Source organism: Rhinopithecus bieti, unplaced genomic scaffold (genome assembly GCF_001698545.2).
Source record: "Rhinopithecus bieti isolate Rb0 unplaced genomic scaffold, ASM169854v2 scaffold_3767, whole genome shotgun sequence".
Taxonomy (NCBI): domain Eukaryota; kingdom Metazoa; phylum Chordata; class Mammalia; order Primates; family Cercopithecidae; genus Rhinopithecus; species Rhinopithecus bieti.
The window spans coordinates 35128-46291 of NW_016804149.1; positions in this window are offsets into that span (position 1 = coordinate 35128).

Here is an 11164-nt window from a genome sequence, read left to right on the forward strand (position 1 = left end):
TGTTTTATTTTGATGGAGAGAGATATGAAGGTAAGGAAATGGGGAAGTGAGACAAAGAAATAATGAAATCCAACAAAGAACTTATTATCAAGCCAGCTACCACTGTGGGCAATTTGAGTATATCCCTACTTTCCAGAATTCTGAGGGCTAGTATAAAACACAGCCTCCTAGTTCTCCTAGCCAAAAGGTGAGGGAACTTGGGGTATTTATACACCAAATCCTGCCAGTTACTGGCTGATGGCTGCTCCTGGAGGGCATTAATTCCCCAGCACTTCCAGGGATGTTGGTGGTAAAGTAGCCTCCACTGGCAAAAGAGTCCTCCGGCAAGGATGTGAAGTTCTGGCATTGGGAGTTGATTGGGTGTGCATTGCAGTGGACGAGAGGACAGTTGGGGGAATCAACCTCTCTTGCATCAAGAACTTCAAGTTTAATTTAGTCTTCTAATATTCATTAATTGCAATGCTGCTCCTCTCACAGGATTCCCAACCTCAAAAACTGTTCAGGCTGAAAATTTGGGAGTCATTGTTGAGTGTTTCCTAGCTCTCACACCTCAGAGCCAATCCACCAGCAAATTCTATTCACTTTACCTTCAAAACACATCCTGAATCCAAATACTTCCCTCCAAACCTACTGTTACTCCCGGTTACCCTCTCCTCTTGCCTAGATTGTCACCATAGCCTCCTAACCTGCCTTGCGGCTTCTGCCTCTGCCTCAGTCTTCACCCAGCAGCTGGGGGATCCTGTTAAAATGGAGGTCAGATGATGGCACTGCCTTGTTCGAAACAATCTGATGGCTTCCTATTCCAATCATCGTAAAAGCCAAACTATTTTCCATGACCTATTAAATCTTATATTTTGACACTCTCCCTGACCCCACCTCCATTGTATCTCTAACCCCATCTCTTACTACCCTGACTAACCTCTATGTAGCAGCCACTCAAGTCATACTTGGTGTTCCTCAACATGCTAGGCACATGCCTGCCTCAGGTCCTTTGCATGTGCTGTTCCCGCTGCTTGGAACACTTTTTCATCTGATATCATCTTGGCTGTTTTCCCTACTCTCTTTGAGGTTGTATTCATAAGTGACGTGTTCATTTTGGGTTTTTCTTGCCACTCTACACAAAATATTAGCCCTGTCCACAAGCTCTTAGACTTTTTCTCCAACTTAGTCTTTTCCTTAGCTTCTGTGGCTATATTGTATAGTATATATTTTTTTAATATAACTTGTTTATTGCTGGTATTCACCATAAATGTAAACTCTTAAAGGTAGGAATTTTAGTTTATTTTGTTCATTGCACTGTCCTCAATGCCTAGTACTGTGTTGGCTCTCAATAGATATTTGTTGAGTAAATGAATGAAACTCATACTGTTATACTTTTTTTGAACTCATTCAAATCTGAATCATAAAGCAAATTATATTTATATGGAGGATCAGACTAAAGTTTAATGGAAGGCTTATTTATCCATTGCAAGAAAATTATTCAGTAGGAGTGTAGACAAAGATAGACATAAATTGGTATAATTTGCATGGCTGGCACACTCTTTTAAGGGCGAGAAAAAAATGGCTGCAATGTTTCCCCTCCTCTCACCACAGCCTCAGTTGGTTAGGTCGTTGTTACTTAAGCAGTTGTATGTCTCAGGGCTTATCTTTGTGATTTGTTGTTGCCAGTGGTTCATTAGCAACCATGAGCCAAGCAAGGCATTGGAAAGTGCTTATATATGAGACTGTCATGAGACTGAGCCTGGGCTAGCCTGCTGGAGGATGAAGGCCATGAGCAAGAGAACTGAGGCAACAGCCTGCTGAACACCAAGCATGTGATTGAGGGCGGGAGGCTATACGTAACCAGCCAGCTGAGCACAGATACATGAGAGAGCCCAGGTGAGATCAGCTAACAGTCCAGTCTGGAAGAACCTCCTAGCCAAGCCAAAGGCCTACAAGCTAAGTAAAGTGCTTTTTGTTTCAAGCCCCTAAGTTTTAGGGTGGTTTAATGATATTTATGAATATATTTCCCAGATAGTTCACACTTGGTTTTCATGTTTTCCAATTTTCCTTTTAGTTTCTCCCATTTGTTGTATTTATTATAAGTCCTTAGAGGAGCCTCTACACAAGTGTCCACTACCCTAATTTCAACCCAAATATTTAAGTATAAAGTCCTACAACAGTAGGATTTGATGTATTATTTCTCCCCATCTAAATCACATGATTCGACCTTTCCTAAAAGTAATAACTTATCATAAATAAAGAAGTCTGGCTTAGTGTATTCCAAATATGTAACCTATAAAATGTGTTTTAATTCTTTAGCATGCTTGTTTTAATAGAGATTCTTGGTACTACACTGTTGTGAATGACCTAAGTCAATTAAACTATTCACAATTATCAGGTTGTTCTGATAAGCACTGACACATCCAATAGTTAGGAGTGGCCAGGAACTGTGGAATTATTTTCCCATGACTTTGCTCCCATGGTGGTATCTAACAGTGAAAGCACGTCTCAGACAGAATGCTACCACATGTTCAAGCATTTATTAGCAAACAGAAAAAAACAGCCAAGAGCCTTTTCCTTCAGGCACAATAAAGTCTCCACTCTGACTTCTTAGGCTTTCCAACTAGCACCCTGTATGAAAGGTTCACTCTTAGGCAAATGTAATAACATTCTGATGACAGGTTCGGCTAACCTTCTGATTGGGTCAGGAAATAGAATCCTTCATTACTTGAGAGATCAGATGACCTTACTCTAGAGGAATTCTGCTAATGGATGCATCAGATTCTCTCACTCTATTCATTCAGAAAGGAGAAACCTGCATGATCTTTCTAGCTTGCTGTGGGTTTCTGTAGGTTTATCCTGTCTGCAGTTCACCCACCTATTTAAATCTGTAGGTTTTTGTCTTTTGCCAATTTTGAAAGCTTTCAGCCATTATTTCTTTGAGTGCTTTTTCAACCCTGCCCTTTTTTTCCTCTCCTAGAACTCCAATGATGCAAGTGTTAGATCCATAGATCCCTGAGGCTCTGCTCTTGTGTTTTTGTTTTTTTGTTTGTTTTTATAGGCTATTTTTTTCTCTGTGTTCAGGTTGAAAAATTGTTCTATCTTCTAGTTCACTGATTTTTTCCTCTGTTCCCTCCATTCTTTTCATAAGCCCATCTACTGAGTTTTTCAAAATTTCCATTATTGTCTTTTCATGTCTAACATTCCATCTGGTTCTTCTTTAGATCCTCTCTTTCTTTGCTGAAACTTGCTACTTTTTCATTTGTTTGAAGTGCATTTATAAATTTTGCATTGAAGCATTTCTGTGATGGCAGCTTCACAATAATTTGTTAGGAAATTCTAACATCTCTGCTGACTCAGTGTTGGCATCTATTGATTGCCTTTGTTCATTCGGTTTGAGATCTTCCTGTTTCTTTGAATGATGAGTGATTTTCATTTGGATCCTGGGTACTTTCACATTATAAGACTCTGGGTATTATTTAACTTCTATTTTTGCTTCCTATAATACCACTTTAGAAGGGTGGAGATAGAAGCCCAGCTTTCCCACTTGGCCTCCCTTGACATCCCTGTGTGTGCATGCATGTGTGTTGGGGGCTCCTCATTACTACAGGAAAGGGTGGAAGGTCTGGCTCCCCACACGGTCTCCACTGGCACCGTAGGTAGGTGGCATTGTTACCGCTGAGCAGTAGTAAAAATCTTGACTCTCCACTAGACCTCCTGTGCCCCCACCTCAGCAGGAAGGTGCCGGGTGGGAGTGGAGTCCAGGCTGTCCTCATGGTCTCCGTCGATACCACAGGAACTGCTTGTAATAGGCTGGCTGGAATGAGAGTACCAGCTCTCTCCTCGGCCTTCTGTGATACCACTCCGGAGGTGGTGGTGGTGGTGGTGGTGACGGGGCTGAGGCACCTCATGGCGGCGTCTCCAGGTTGGAAGTCTGGGCTCCCCACTCAGCCTTGGCTTGTGTGGGTGGGGTTGGGGCCACAGTTTTCTCTGTGGTGTTTGGCTGGAGTAGAGTGGTTATTGTCTAAAAGTGTTCAGCACTGCTGGGCTGCCCCTTTCCTGTTCCTTTGGCTAGAGTGTGTAGGCTTTTTTTGTCTGTACTTGGTGTTTCTGGGTTGCCAGCATCTTGAGCTCCAAGTCTGGGATATATGAGACCAAAAAAAGCCCGGAAAACGTAATGCCTTGTCATTCCTTGAGTCTTAAGGTCCCTGGCCCATCTTTGGAATTCTCTCCACCTTTCAGAGTTTTCTTGGGTCTGTTTTACATGTGTCCAGGGATTGTAGTTGTAATTTGGTTGTAATCTATTTCACCTTTCCAAGAGTGAAAGTCACTTTTAGTTTTTTTTAAAGTCTACATTATCACAGTTTTCTGTATTGTCAGTATTCTGATTTCATTTTTTCTTTTTCTTTTTCTTGAGACAGAGCCTTGCTCTGTCATCCAGGCCGGAGAGCAGTGGTGTGATCTCGGCTCACTGCAACCTCTGCCTCCCAGTTTCAAGTGATTCTCCTGCCTCAGCCTCCTGAGTAGCTGGGACCACAGGAGCATGCCACCACACCCAGCTAATTTTTGTATTTTTTTGTAGACAGTGGGTTTTACCATGTTGCTCAGGATGGTCTCAAACTTCTGGACTCAAATGATCTACCCAACTCGGCCTCCCAAAGTGCTGGGATTATAGTGTGTGTCACCGTGCCTGGCCTGATTGCATTTTTGATCTTATTGCTGGTCTTGTAGATTTAGAAAATGCTGTAGAGCTCAGCATATTGATATTAGCAAAGCATTTGACAAAATTCTTTTGTGAGCATATCTAGGCTAGTTAATAATAGAGCCATAGTCATTATTAACTGAACAGCTGCACCCAAAAAGTATTGATTAATAGATCAGCATCAGGCTACAAGGGGACCAACATCAATATGCTGCAGGCACTGTCCTAGCCTGTCCTCTGCCCTGTTCAGAATTTCTTCAAACTGCTGAATGAACACCCAGGAAGTATTTGCATCTCAAAAACTGGGAGTGATAGTTAATATTTAGGATCACAAAATCGAGATTGAAGAAACTTTGATAAAATAGCATTATGAAATAGAGCATGATGCATGCTGGTTCGGAAAATAAATGCTATAATATGGTACAAAGAGAAGAGCTGGTCTAATATTGTTTTTTATGGAGTAAGTGCATGAGCAAACAAAAACCGGAAGGAAGTTAGTACTTATATAATTAGAAATTAAATAAGGAGAAAGGGAAACTGATATGAACCCAGCCTGTATTTTGGACCAAGTGCTGGCATAGGCATTTTGTAGCTCTTAAGGAGTCTAACACAATCCTAGACTATGTTAACAGGATTGAGTGGCCAGAATAAAGGGTGGACTATTACATGGTCTGCTGAGATCTTCAAACAATATATGGAATATTGTGCCCAACCAACTGGAGGTAAGTGTGGTGAAAGAGCACACGAAAGGTCATTGAAAAATGTTTAGTTTGATGAGCAGAAGCGTAGAAAACAGGAAACATGCCATGTGGAAAATGAATGAATCATTCTGCCTAGCACCAAAAGTGTAAGGTAAGGTAATGAACTCCCTGTTAGTGTAAGTATGTAAACAGGGCAAAACGACCAGCTATTAGGGATGAAACACAGTGAACCTGCTTTAGGTGAGCACTGGACCAGATGATCGCTAAGGTTTCTTCCAAGAATCTCTGCACTCATATAGAGCCGGTTAGAAAAAGAATGGCAACATGTTAATATCAGGGGGTTTAGCCTCACAAAACTAAGCACAGCTGGCCTTGGCTTTAATGAGATTCGGACATTAGTAAGAAAGCAAAGAGACTTTTTAGTTAAGACAAATTCCACTTTATTATCTAAGGAAACAAGAAATTCAGAGTTTTGTAGGAGAGATGTGTGCAAACAAAACTCGATTAAGTTTCCAGAGGGGCCTGTTATTATTCAAACAGAAAGAGCCCTTCTTTTTAATATGGAGTTTAAAATTAATAAGGATTAGCGGCGGCAATGTATAAAAGAGAGGCAGCCTGATTGCATTTTTTTTTTTTTTTTTTTAAAAAAAGCTTCCTTTTAGGGAGACATTTCCAAATTTAATTGTGAATGAAAGTTAAAAACTCTTTGCTTTGTTTCAAAATGCTTTTCAAAAAGTGAGCGAGGTTGCCACCTAGTGACTGTTTTCTGGTTTTCCATTTTAAAAGCTCCTTAACAAGGGTTCTTATGGCAGTATTGCTCAAACCTGGCTGTGCATTAGTGTCATCTGGAAGTTTCCCAAAATGCAGAATACTAGGATCCACCAAAGAATCTGAATCTTTGGAGAAGGAGCTCCAGGGGTTGTGCTTTATGATAAAGATCTTCAGCTGACTCCACGGGACCTAGTCTTTCACCAGTGTTTGGAATTAACTGCCCTGGGGCATATTGTTTGCAGGTGGAAGTGTCACAGAGGCAAATTTATGTAAAGTGCAATATTCACCTACTTGCTCTAAGAACCTGGTTTCAGGTATATGAAACTTGGTGTTGCATCTTTGTATCTCATATTTAAAATAGACTTGGTAATGCTAAAAATTTACCCTACCGTTGTACACAAAGATATATGACCAGTGCTGTTTATTGTAACACTGTTTGAATAGTGATTAGCTAAAAATCATTTAAATGCCTATCAATAGGGATGTGGCTAAAAAAAGGATGGTAAACCCAAGCAGTAAATTTTATGCAGTCATTTAAAAAGAATGGTTAAGCATCATATACAATTTTTATTTGTCAATCATACCTCAGTAAAGTTGAAAACATGAGTTTATAACAGAGAAAACTGGGAAAATGCGAAGTATCCTTCAATAGTAGACTGAACAAATTGTGGTAAATGTATATAATAAAATTTAAAATGATTTAAAATATGTGGTAATGTAATAAAAGAACAAATTAAGATAGCAGAAAATGACACTAAGAATATAATGTTTTCTTAGAATATATGTCAGTATATAGTTAGAAAAGAACTGGCAGGAAAAAATGTGATGAAAATGTAATTTTTTTCTTGTTTTTTTTTTGTAATTTTATATAATGGGTTTTCATTTCTCTCATAATCAGAAAACTATAAACATTATTTTGAGAGAGAAATATATGTGAATGGATTCAAAGCTTACTGTCACATGCTTTTAGTAGTGTTAGATGAACAGACCAGAGTAAGCTGAAATGTGGAAGCCAAAAGATCGGGTTGGAGACTTGTTTCTGTTGGCTACCAGTAGGCTCAGATGTTGGGGGGCTTTCACGCTTGTACGTCCCTTCTTTATTCATCTGGTCCTGATGAATAACATGATGGTGCAACTGAGGGGCCCTTCCCTGGAAGGGCCTTTCGTCAACCCAGATCTCTGTGGAAGACAGAGCACCAACTCTGAATCAGGACAGAGGCAGATTTTGTAGAAGAACACTACAGATTTATGGATCATTGCTGTAAAATTCTACTAACTAAAGATTCTATTAATAGGGAATGCTCTTCCAGAACTCACACTTTTGCGCAACATGAGGCAGTAAGCTCAGTCTCAAATCAGCATATTGTGACTTTTGTGCCCTTGTACCTTCAACTTTTGCTCCTTCTGTTCCTATTTTGTTTCCTTGTCACACTTTCTGTTCTGTCTTTTACAGAGACACATAAACTTTGAACAGTTGTGATCATATCCTGTCAGGATGACCGGTTTGTATGTGACCGGTGGCACACTACGGCTCTACAATCACCAGATTATTTTCCACAGAGTAGCGAGTTGGGGAAGTCACGTAGTGAATAGTTTCTGTTTTGCAAGAGCCTATGTAAAGGTCCGTTTATAAATGCTATCTTGTGCATTCACTTAATTAGTTAATTAATTAATATTTATTTATTTGAGGCAAAGTCTCACTTTGTCACCCAGGCTGGAGTGCAATGGAGCTATCTTGTCTCACTGCAGCCTCCACCTCCCAGGTTCAAGCAATTCTTGTGCCTCAGCCTTCTAAGTAGCTGGCATTATAGGCCTGCGCCACTAGGCCTGACTAATTTTTGTGTTTTTCATAGGGATGGGGTTTCACCATGTTGCCCAGGCTGGTCTCGAACTTCTGACCTCAGGTGATCTGCCCCACCTCAGCCTCCTAAAGTGCTGGGATTACAGGCTTGTGCCACCACTCCCAGCCTTGTACACTCACTTTAAATGATATTTTTATTATTTGTTGATATAATCCACAAGGACAAGCTATTTTTCATCATAAACTGAAATATTCCTGCAATGGCAGGTCAATACAGGGGAACGTCTGGACTAGCCATAGATTTGTGGGAGGCCCAGGTGACTGATTTGAAGGTCACTGGGAAAGATCCATATTAGTGATTTCAAACTTTGGCTTGCATTAAAATCATTTGAGGGACCTGTTAAAAATGGAAATCACTGGACCCCATTCACGGCCTTATATCACAAATATTACTCCATTCACTTATTTATGCAATGTGTCTAAGATCTGCCCCAGCCGGCCTGCTCAGAATTACCTCTTTGCTAAATAGACAACTTTCTTTCTTCACATGATATTGTGTTGGAGCAAAAGTAATGACAGTTTTTGCCATTAAAAGTAATGGCAATTACTTTCGCACTAACCTAATACTTCTATCTTCCTAATGCTGTTTTAAGTAAAAATTATTTAAGATTGTTTGACTTCTATTATTAATCTGTTAACCTAACAATTGTAAAAATCTACCTAAAATTCAAATCCAGCAAGTCACTTCTAAACAGGGAGTGTCTATGGTTAGTTACACTAAACCATATGCCCACAAATTGATAAAGTATTATTCATTTAATGAAACAGCTCCTCTTGTTCTTATTCTCGAAAGTATAAACCATAGCTTCAGGTAGATTTTCTTGCAGCTTTTGTGTGAGTCCACTCATTGTTTTTGACATTATTCTCATTTGGATTTCTGGACTTAGGATTGTATTGGAGTTTTGTTCTCTTTTCTTTCCAGACTTTCTCATTAAGTTTTTCTAACCATTTATCTACCCCCTTCTCTTTCAGCCTCCCAATTCCCCTCTTCCTGACATTCATCCAGACTCATCTGTTTCTTCTCCTTTTCCTTTGGGACTTCTAATACCATGTTTTAACACCTATGACTGTAAGTATCATTCTCTTGACTAGCAGAGTTTACCTTCTCATATCGAAGTTGTTTTTGAAAGGTGGACTTCTGTAAAATCATCATAATGTCTTTGAAAATTATGCTGTCTTGAGCTCCTACTTAGTTACAGGCAGGCCCTAAAGACAGAGTGAGGAGACAACATGATGTTTATTCTAGACCACAGCGAAAGCCTGTTGAGTGACTTCCTCCTGGCTGGTCTTCTTCCTTCCAACTCCCCTGACCCCTACCTCGCTCACCACTCCTTCCCCATCCACTGGTTGGGGAGACCTATCTTAAGCTCTAAACTACACATGGGATCACTTAAGGACGCCACTGTGAAGCTCTTATTTACCAGTGAGACTTATTGTCTGCAGCCTCTCTACATGTGTAATACATTAAGTAAAATAGATTTTACTATCTCCTGGCTCTTCCCTTCAGCTAGACTTCTTCTTCTCAGAACTCCTGTCTCACTTTACTTATATTTCTATTATTTAATACATTCTGCCTTGTATCTTTCATATGACTTTCTCCCTACTTACTTAGAGTTTTGATAAAGACCAAGAGCATCTCTTCTTTTGATCTCCAAAGAATTTTGTAAAAGATGGTTGTTCAATAAATATTTTTCAACTGAGCTAAATGTTATTTCAGACAAGGTCAGATATGTTGCCCTGACTGGTAGACTTGCCAAGAGCAGATTAATTAGTATTGTAAAATGAAAGTAAATATTTACAAGCAGAGAAGGCCAGGAAGGTGAGGTTGGATGGAGTACCAGGGCTGCACATAAATGACGGAACTGGACCCTGCTCACAGGACTGGTACAGCGATCTTTTCTTTTTGAGCACAAGGTGGCAGGATAGGTCAATTTCCAGCGTCCCTTATAAGGCAGCTACGTGAGGGTGAAATTTTTTGTCCAATTTCAGAAGCAGATATCTTTTTTTTTTTTTTTTTTTTTTTTTTTTTTTTTTATTTAACTGAGGTTAGTGCAGCTTGATGGCTAAAACATGGCTTTGGATAAGACATGGGCCTCACTCTTGACTACTGACTGTCCGTGTGGATCCCTGGCCTTTTGTGCTTGGACTAATTCCTCCACGTCTGCATCAAATAGCAATGCATCGTGGATGCCAACACACTTCTAGTTTCTGTTAACTGGGTGAAAAAAAATATGAACATTGTCAGTGTTTTGAAGAAATATCCATGAACACTGAAGCTTGGAGAGAGGAAACAAAATCGGACCAGAGAATTGAAATATGCAGTTTCTCCACTAGATAGCAGACTATGACAGATGACTTTTGGAAGGGTCCATCTGTATTTACCCAAAGAAAGCATTCATTTTTCTCCATCAGTTCATATTTTATTTTGCCATGCCAAGTGTTTTATGTGATCAGACCATTTACATGTAAAACTCTGATATAAACCTGAAATATAAGTAGCAGGTTGATTTCAATTTATTAATCTGCAATTTAAATTCTGATAGAGTTTTCTTTTTTTACTTCATTAATTGCCTCCAGTTTTTTTTTCCCAAATTGTCTTTTACTTTTTAAAAAACAAATTACTAGGAATAGTTTATTACGGAATTCTGATGGTAACATTGGGTGATATGTTAAGTCTTTCCCTTGATTCTGATCTGTTGTTTCCAGAAGATAGGGAACAAATGAGGGGGGCGGGGGGAAGATATTCCTTGTTTTTAGGTTCTACTTTGCATTCTTTCAAGTTTCTCTCTGTATGTGTATGTGTGCACTCACGAAAACACACATATACTCACATATATTCATATTACGTGGATGAATATACACACAATCTATGTACACGTGTGTATACATACATGTCTATATATACGTACATGTCTATATATACATACAGTCATATGTATGTGTATGTTATGTATATTTATCTTTGCAATAAATGTCAGGTTAGTAATTGTTTAAGAGTAAACACTCTGAAACCAGACTCCTTGGGTATAAATCCTAGCTCACTGGCAAATACTTACAGGTCTGTGTCTTTTTCTTCATTTATAGAATGGGGGTAATAATGGTAACCATATTATAGAGTATTTGTATGGATGAAAGGACTTCACAGAG